The sequence below is a fragment of the Ursus americanus genome, chromosome 8, assembly GCF_024610735.1.
Source record: "Ursus americanus isolate L20-20 chromosome 8, mUrsAme1.1.p, whole genome shotgun sequence".
Taxonomy (NCBI): domain Eukaryota; kingdom Metazoa; phylum Chordata; class Mammalia; order Carnivora; family Ursidae; genus Ursus; species Ursus americanus.
Genome location: NC_142134.1, coordinates 32,279,222 through 32,287,600, shown reverse-complemented (window position 1 = coordinate 32,287,600; position 8,379 = coordinate 32,279,222). Strand labels below are relative to the sequence as shown.

Here is an 8,379-nt window from a genome sequence, read left to right as displayed (position 1 = left end):
AAAAATGCAACCTAGCATTTGTACACAATTACACATTTTTAAAATCTCTGGTCAACTCTCTAAAGGAAGCAGAGGAAAAGATGAAAGAGAAGGAGAAATGTACAAGGCAAACTATACGTGTGTTCGGAATAGTACATGTCATACAGGATGTGCTCAACAAAATTTACTCATTAGCTGAAGAAATGAATGGTTCACCTGTATATTTCTATCTGAAATAAGAGCTTATAAGAGGAGACTTCCTGGAAAAGTCTCAGGTGAGACTAGTTTTGAATTCAGTAAAATACAACTCTTGGAATACATCAAGAAAAATAAAGTAATTCAATTTCATTACATTTGGCTCCATATTGGTTTCAAGTTACTTCATACTGTGGATAATGTTACTTTTAAGCCATGGACAAAAAATGATTTTCTGTTTGGTTCCATCTCAAACTAATGTTAGCATTTTAATAATTGAATTTAAAATTGCTTTCTTTTGTTTACTGAAGCAGTGGTGGTTATATCACAGGACTGTAAATCACTTAGGCGGTAATAAAGATGCTTCTACAGTATTATACAAGACCTATAGGATTGGCTGTGCATTTTGTGAGAACAAAGACCATTCAATTTTTTTTCAGTTTGTGTGAGATTTTACCTAATTTTAATGCAAATAGTTATTTTTATTACATACTACATACATTTGAGGGTATAAGAAATATATTTTTCTTGATTGCACAAAATTCTTCACTGCAAAATACATAAATACAGCTCTCTCAGAGCATTTCCACAATGACTATAAAGTGAATAGAAAGCATTTTTCCAATTTTCAAGTGGAAGCGTTGGGGAAAGCAGGATGAAAGGTGATGGAGATCCAGCATTTGGTGCCTTGGCAAGGTCATCTAATTAGCAGGTTGCAGAGTTATGGATGGGACCCAGGATTTTCTTATCTAAAAAAGGCTGAACATTTAGTGTATTCAAGAAGAGAAGAAAATCCAATTGTGGTCTAGATTATTTTTATACCGGAAAACAACTGTAGAAACTTTTAATCTTTAAAACTCTATTAGGTGTGTGTATGGTCCACTGGTATCCAGCTTTAACACCTGCCTTTTCCTATAAGTACTATGTTCCACCACAGCCCAGCTTCATTGCTCTTGCTGTTAGCAGCGAATTCTTTTTCACATAGAGTCACAAATTGGGAATAAAGTTCTAACCCCCTTTTCCAGAGTTAGAGTGATACTGCATGTTTCTTCCTTTTATTCTCCCCTCCCAGAGGTGACTTGAGGGATGATAAGAACGTTACCAGGTAGACCCAATATATGCTTGCCATTTTCTGTTTCCCTTAGTTTCATATTTAACAGTGTATTAACCATTTTGGGAAGAAGTTCTTTATTAGCTCCCTTGGAAAAAAACAAAACAAAACACACATAGATCATTAAACCTCTCTGAACCTCCACCCACTGGGTCTTGGTGATCCCACAGCTGGGTTTACTTGCAGCTAGGCGTGCAGGCACTGCTGAGAAACACCCTGGGCCTGAGGTACCCGCCGCTCTCAGCCAGGGTTCCAACCTGTTCTAATGCAACAGGTTCAGGTCCTGTGCTCAAGGCCATTTAAGTTTTTACCAATGATAATTTACATGTCACCTATGGAAGAATTATATTTTGAGTACAGTTTCTGGTAGTTAATGACTAAACGTCATTAACCCAAAATTCACAAGTTGAAGTCCTCAGTCCCAATGTGATAGTATTTGGATGTGGGGCCTTTGGAAGGTAATAAGGCTTAGATGAGGTCATGAGGCAGCAGTCCTCAGAATGGGATTAGTGCCCACGTAAGAAGAGACTAGAGAGTCTGCTTCCCTTCTTCTCTTTTCTATCTACCTCCTCATCTTTTGAGGATACAGCAAGAAAGCAGCCAAATGCAAGCCAGGAAGGGAGTCTTCACCCTATTCTAATGATGCTGGCATATGATCTCAGACTTCTATCCAGAACTGTGAGAAATAAATGTCTGTTATTTAAGATACCTAACCCATGGCATTTTTTTATAGCAGCCTGTGCTAGGACATTGGTACAGGATTTATGTATTTATTTATATTTATGACTTCTAAATATAGATTTCAAAAGCCTGAATTTTTTAGTGAATTAAAAATTTTTAAATACCCTCTCTCAGGTAGTTCCATTCAATATTAGAGGGTTAGGGAACAGTTTCTGAGTCCTCATCTAAAGCTGTGTTCTCCTGCTTAGTAAGACTTCTGTAATCTGTGTTAGAGGTCAAGTAGTAGCTCCTAAAATAATAAAAGTCATTCATCAATTATTGCTTTCTAATTCAAATGTAAATAATAAAATTAGAAAAGAGTGGTCAATAAATAAATTCTCTTAGATATTTCAACATGCATGTTTCACTATACAATAAAACCTGTCACTATTACATATGAAAGGAACCTGAACACATGACAATTTAATTCAAGGGCCACTATCATGGAAACTTTGATATTGACCAATCTGTCTTTTCTCCTCTGCAAAGTTTCAGGTCACCATATACGGTATGAGCTTGAGCCTTGACCATCTACACAGGAAGGATGAGGTATTAGGCAGAGTATTACTTCTTCACCTACACCCTCCCTCAAGTTAGTCACAAGATAATACCAAAAAAACAGTTCCTTTTTGATTTATGAATATAGAATCTAGTGCAGAGATCTCAAAGTCCCTACATAAATCCAACCACGGCACAGCCTTATAAAAAACACTCGATTAGCTCCATTTCTGCAAGTTATTAAATCCAAACCTGCAAAGTGATGTGAAGATATTTTTTAAAAAGTAGATGTTGCACAATTAATTGCTACATTGACTGATTCCTATAATACAGAATTTCTATTAAAACTTTATAAACCATACTTTCTATTCATCTGTAGAAAACATGCAAGGAAATTACCAACGGGTTAATGGTGACTGGCATGTATTTTTTAATTGGGGTAACTTGTATGTATATTTTTTAACCATTCACATGTATTGTTATATAACAACAACAAAACAAAGCCACGTACTTTTAGGAAGAAAAGTAAAATGGATGAATGTGTTACCAGTCTTGAAAAGGGAACAAACATAAAAAAGAACCTCAAATTCCTCACACACAAAAAAATAAAAATTGAACTACCATATTATCCAGCAATTCCGTTTCTGGAAATACATCCAAGGGAAATGAAAACACTATGTTGAAAAGAGATCTGTACCCCCATGTTTGTAGAAGCATTATTTATAATAGCCAAAAAATTGAAACAACCTAAGCATGTATCAGTGAGTCAGTGGATAAAGATGTTATGGTGTATATACACATACAGAATGGAATATTATGCAGCCATAAAAAAGAAGGAAATCCTGTCATTTGCAACAAGATGGACGGACATCAAGGGCATTATGCTTAGTGAAAAAAGTCAAACAGAGAAAGACAAATACTCATCAACAAAACAAAAAGGCAATCAAATGAATGGGAGACGATATTTGGAAACCATATATTCGATTAGGGGTTAATATCCAAAATACATAAAGAATTTATACTACTTAATATTTAAAAAATTAAAAATGGGCAGAGAACTTGAATAGACATTTTTCCAAGGAAGACATACAGATGGCCAACAGGTATTTGAAAAGATGCTCACTGATGATCAGAGAAATGTAAATCAAAACCGCAATGAGATTTTAGTTCACACCTGTCAGATCGGCTATTAACAAAAAGACAAAAATAACCAGGGTTAGCAAGAATATAAAGAAAAGGGAATCCTTGAGCATTGTTGGAAAGAATGTAAATTTGTATAGCCATTATGGAAAAAAGTATGGAGGTTCCTCGAAATTAAAAATTGGACTATCATATTATCAAGCAATTCCATTTCTGGATGTTTATCCAAAAAAACAAAAACATCAGTTCAAAAAGATACATGTGCATTGGAGCATTATTTACAACAGCCAAGATAGGAAAGTAACCTAAGTGTCCACTGATACATGAATAAAATGATATATGTGTGTATATACATGTAAATATATGTATGTGCATATATACACACACACACAAACACATCTCGTTTATTGGACATATCATTTTACTGTGCTCATTTTATTGTACTGCACTTTGTAGGTACTGCCTTTTCCATAGATTGAAGGTTTATGGCAACCCTGCATTGAGCAAATCTATCAGCACCATTTTGCCAATAGTATTTGCTCACTCCATGTCTGTGTTACATTTTGGTAATTCTTTTAATATTCCAAACCTTTTCATTATTATATTTGTTACGGTGATCTGTGATCAACAATTATGACTTGTTGAAAGCTCAAATGATGGTTAGCATTTTTTAGCAATAAAGTATTTTTTAATTAAGGTACATATACTGTTTTTTTAGGTATAATGATATTGCACACTTAATAGTCTAAAGTATAAAAATAGCTTTTATATGGACTAGAAACCAGAAAAATTCATTTGACTCACTTTGTGATGTTCACTTTACTGCAGTGGTCTGGAACTGAACCTGCAGCATTTCCAAGGTATGGCTGTGCAATGGAATATTACTCAGCCATAAAGGAGAAAGAAATCTTGCCATTTATGACAACATGGAGGGACTTAAAGGGCATTATGCTAAGTGAAATAAATCAGAGAATGACAAATACTTATATGTGGAATCTAAACAATGAGACAAACAAAATAAAACAAACAGTTACAAGGAACAACATGTGGATTACCACAGCAGGGAGAGGCTGTGGGTGGGCAAAGTATATGAAGGGAATTAAGAGGTACAAACTTCTAGGAAAGAAAAGAAAAAGTAGAAAGACGAAGAGAGACAGATACTGTATGTTCTCATGTGTTGCAAATTTAAAAATAGATCAATCAATAGATAAAAAGAATTCATAGATATCAGATTTATGATTACCAGAAATTGGAGTGGGAGTAGGGGGAAATGGAGAAAGTGGCCAAAGATACAAATTTTCCATTATAAGTACTAGGGATGTAAGGTACAACACAATGACTAGAGCTAACGCTGCTGTTTGGCACAATAAACGTTGTTGAGAATAAATCCTAAGAGTTCTCATCATAAGGAAAAAGCAAACTTTTTGTACCTATGATGATCAATATCAACTAAAATTTCTATAGTAATCATTTCACAGTATATATAAGTGAAATCATTATGCTGTACACTTTACTTATGCAGTGTGTATGTCAATTACATCTCAATTAAACTTCGAGGATGAGACCCTTGAAGAATATTATTGATGGGTTTGAGTACTAGAAACATAAAGCTTTGCAAGTTCTAAAACATCATAGAAAAGCAGCAAAGGAAAATATTTTTTAAAAAACATAATTAGTGAAGTGTTACTATCCATGATATATATGAAGTTCATATAAATTAGTAAGAAACATTAAATTCTGCGTAAAATAAGAAGATGCATGAGGAGACAATGTGGAGAGCAAATAAAATTGGTCAATTAACTTGGAAATAGATAATGGTTAAAAAGGAAAGTAATGTACATTTTTAAGTGTTTTGCCTGTCACATTTGCTAAGAGCTGTAAATATGTACTGCAAATATATCAGTTTTCAAACAAATTATGTTAAAGCATAAACTAGTACTATTTTTATAAGATATATTTAGGCACAATTATAATGTTGTTTGTTTGCCATACAGTTTGACCCAGAATTTACATTTTCAGGAATCTATCTTAAGACCACCAAGCCTGTGGAATAATTAGTGAATTCCGTATGTTTATTTCAGCATTAATCATACTAATTAGAATATTAAAAATCTCAGAAAGGGGAGCCTAGGTGGCTCAGTTGGTTAAGCATCCAACTCTTGATTTCAGCTCATGTCATGATCTCAGGGTTGTGAGATCAAGCCCCCCTGTCGGGCTCCCCACTGGGCATGGAGCCTGCTTAAAATTCCCTCTCCTTCTCCCTCTGACCCTCTCCTGCTTAAAAAAAAAAAAAAATCACAGAGATTATAGGTACTTGTCTTTCATGGTTACTGATCCCAATATCCACTCTCCTTTCCTTCTTCTTCTTTTTTTAAATAATAGAACATTGATAATTTTAGCTGGACACCTGACCACGCAGTTAGGGACCATATTAGCAAGACTCCTGCAATTCAAAATTGCTGTATGTCTAACTTTTGTCCAGTAAGATAGGAGCAGATGAAGATGTGACTTTCTAATAATTTCTGTAAAGAAAATGTTCCCCCTCCAAGCATGTTGTCTGACACTCAGTCTGATTCGGATGCAACATGATGTCAGCAACATCCTAGGGAATGGTAGCACAGCAATGTAGAAGATGCCACTCTCCCTCCAAGTCACCTAGCATTTCAGCCGTTTTAGAAAAAAAGAGTATGATATTATGTTGTTTAAGCCACTGCTATCTGTTCTCAGAGTATAGCCCACATCTTAACTAACAGTTTTCTGTATCTTCTAAATCATCTACAGTGAATATCTACACAGACAACACAAGTTAAAATTTTAAACTAGAAAGAAGCCAAATATAAAAATGAACAGAACTCATCAAACTAATGTTTTACTGCTGAAAGCTAGTGGTCTTAACTTTTAGCTGTTTGGGGTGCCTAAGAATTTCTTAAGGCTTAGCACTATAAAATATGTTTCTGTATGTAAGTAAGATACATAGAATACTGACTGTAAATGAACGTTGCTTCATCTATTCACATATACGTGACTAGAACAGAATTGGGGGGAAAGTTAATATGTGGTAGCCTTGTTGAATTAGCAGAAGATCCTCTATACTTACAGAAAACAACAAAAACCAGAATAGTGTTAGAACTCTATTTCTGAGAGAAACTCTGCATTTTAGCATCTTTTCAAATAAACATAGTTACAGTGTATAGTTATAATCATAAATTTGGATTAACTTTCCAGTCACAATCAACAGAGCATAATACAACAACCTAACTCATCAAGTTGGATGAAGGTTAAAGAATAATTTAGTGCTGTAACTGGCACACAAATGGATCTCCATAAAGACTAGTTTTTATTACGATAATGCCAATTTAGAGATGGATACTAAGATTAAGTGACAAAATAGAAAATTTATACCTGGGTACCTCTCAATGGCCTCTAAGATTAGAAAGTTAATGTGAACTAATTGAAAAGGACTAGATGGTAGTTAATAAATTTTCACTTATTCAGCTAGTCAGTAATTCAAAGTTGGAGAAGTGCCTTGGAATAAAGATATAATGAAATGCATACTTTAAGATATCGAACCATGTCAAATTATACTTCACATGTGTATTTAAAATTTATTGTGCTATGACATTTTTACTGGCACGTATAACTAATATCCTATAATGATGCTAGGAGGCAAAGTGTTTTCATAGGTAGAATATATTTATAGACAGTATGTGAACTCAATAGAGAATAATTATTTTATTTCCAGTATCATTCAGTATCAAAAGACTTATTAATCACATCAGTAATAGACTTAAATGTAACAGCTGTCTGGATGTCATTGCACACTTTTGTGGAATATCATCTAAAGTAAGAAGATGCAGGCGATTATGTTTGAGTTCTATACTACCGCATAGAGATTTATATAATATGTTTTATAGGTGGGGGAATGGGTAGAGGCAGGGTAAGATAAAATGTATGAGTCAATTCATTAAGGAAATATTTAAGATGTGGGGTTTTTTTTAAAGATTTTATTTATTTATTTTAGAGATAGATACATATATAGGGAGAGGTGGGGGCAGAAAGCAGAGGGAGAGGAACAAGCAGACTCTGTGCTCAGCACAGAGCCCCACACGGGGCTGGATCTCACGCCCAGAGATCACAACTTGAGCCAAAATCAAAAGTCAGACACTCTACTGCCTGTGCCATCCACATGCCCCTAAGCTGTGTTTTAATTATACATTATCCCAAGACCTAAGTTTTTAAGAAACTATGTATGTAACAGTTTATGTTATTGAAAACCACAGATTTTATAAATATATACATTTTCTTTCTTTTAAGCCTGGCTTTGACACTTTCTGATAGTAATTACTCCATTATCATTTTCCCCTAATTTTCATTACCAATTTTTTTTAAGATGTATTTATTTATTTGTCAGAGAGAGAGAGAGAGCACAAGCAGGGGGAGCAGCAGAGGGAGAAGCAGGCTCCCCACTGAGTAAGGACCCTGATGTGGGACTCGATCCCAGGGCCCTGGAATCACGACTTGAGCTGAAGGCAGACACTAAACCGATTAGGCCACCCGGGTGTCCCCATTACCAATCTTCTTATTAGAATAAGTTTTTTAACAGAGGACTCTAGGTCTATTTTGTTCAACAGTTAATCATCAACCTATAGCAAACTGCCTTACAATAGGAATGATGTATTATTTCCTATACATATAAATAAAAAGTTTAATAAATGCATTTTTTTTTTACAAGAGAA

General features: G+C 34.6%; 1 pseudogene; it reads right to left on the bottom strand.

Moving 5' to 3' along the window:
* Nucleotides 1-1,025: 1,025 nt before the first annotated feature.
* On the bottom strand, nt 1,026-7,825 carry LOC123775910 (D-aminoacyl-tRNA deacylase 2-like; annotated as a pseudogene).
* Nucleotides 7,826-8,379: the final 554 nt, after the last annotated feature.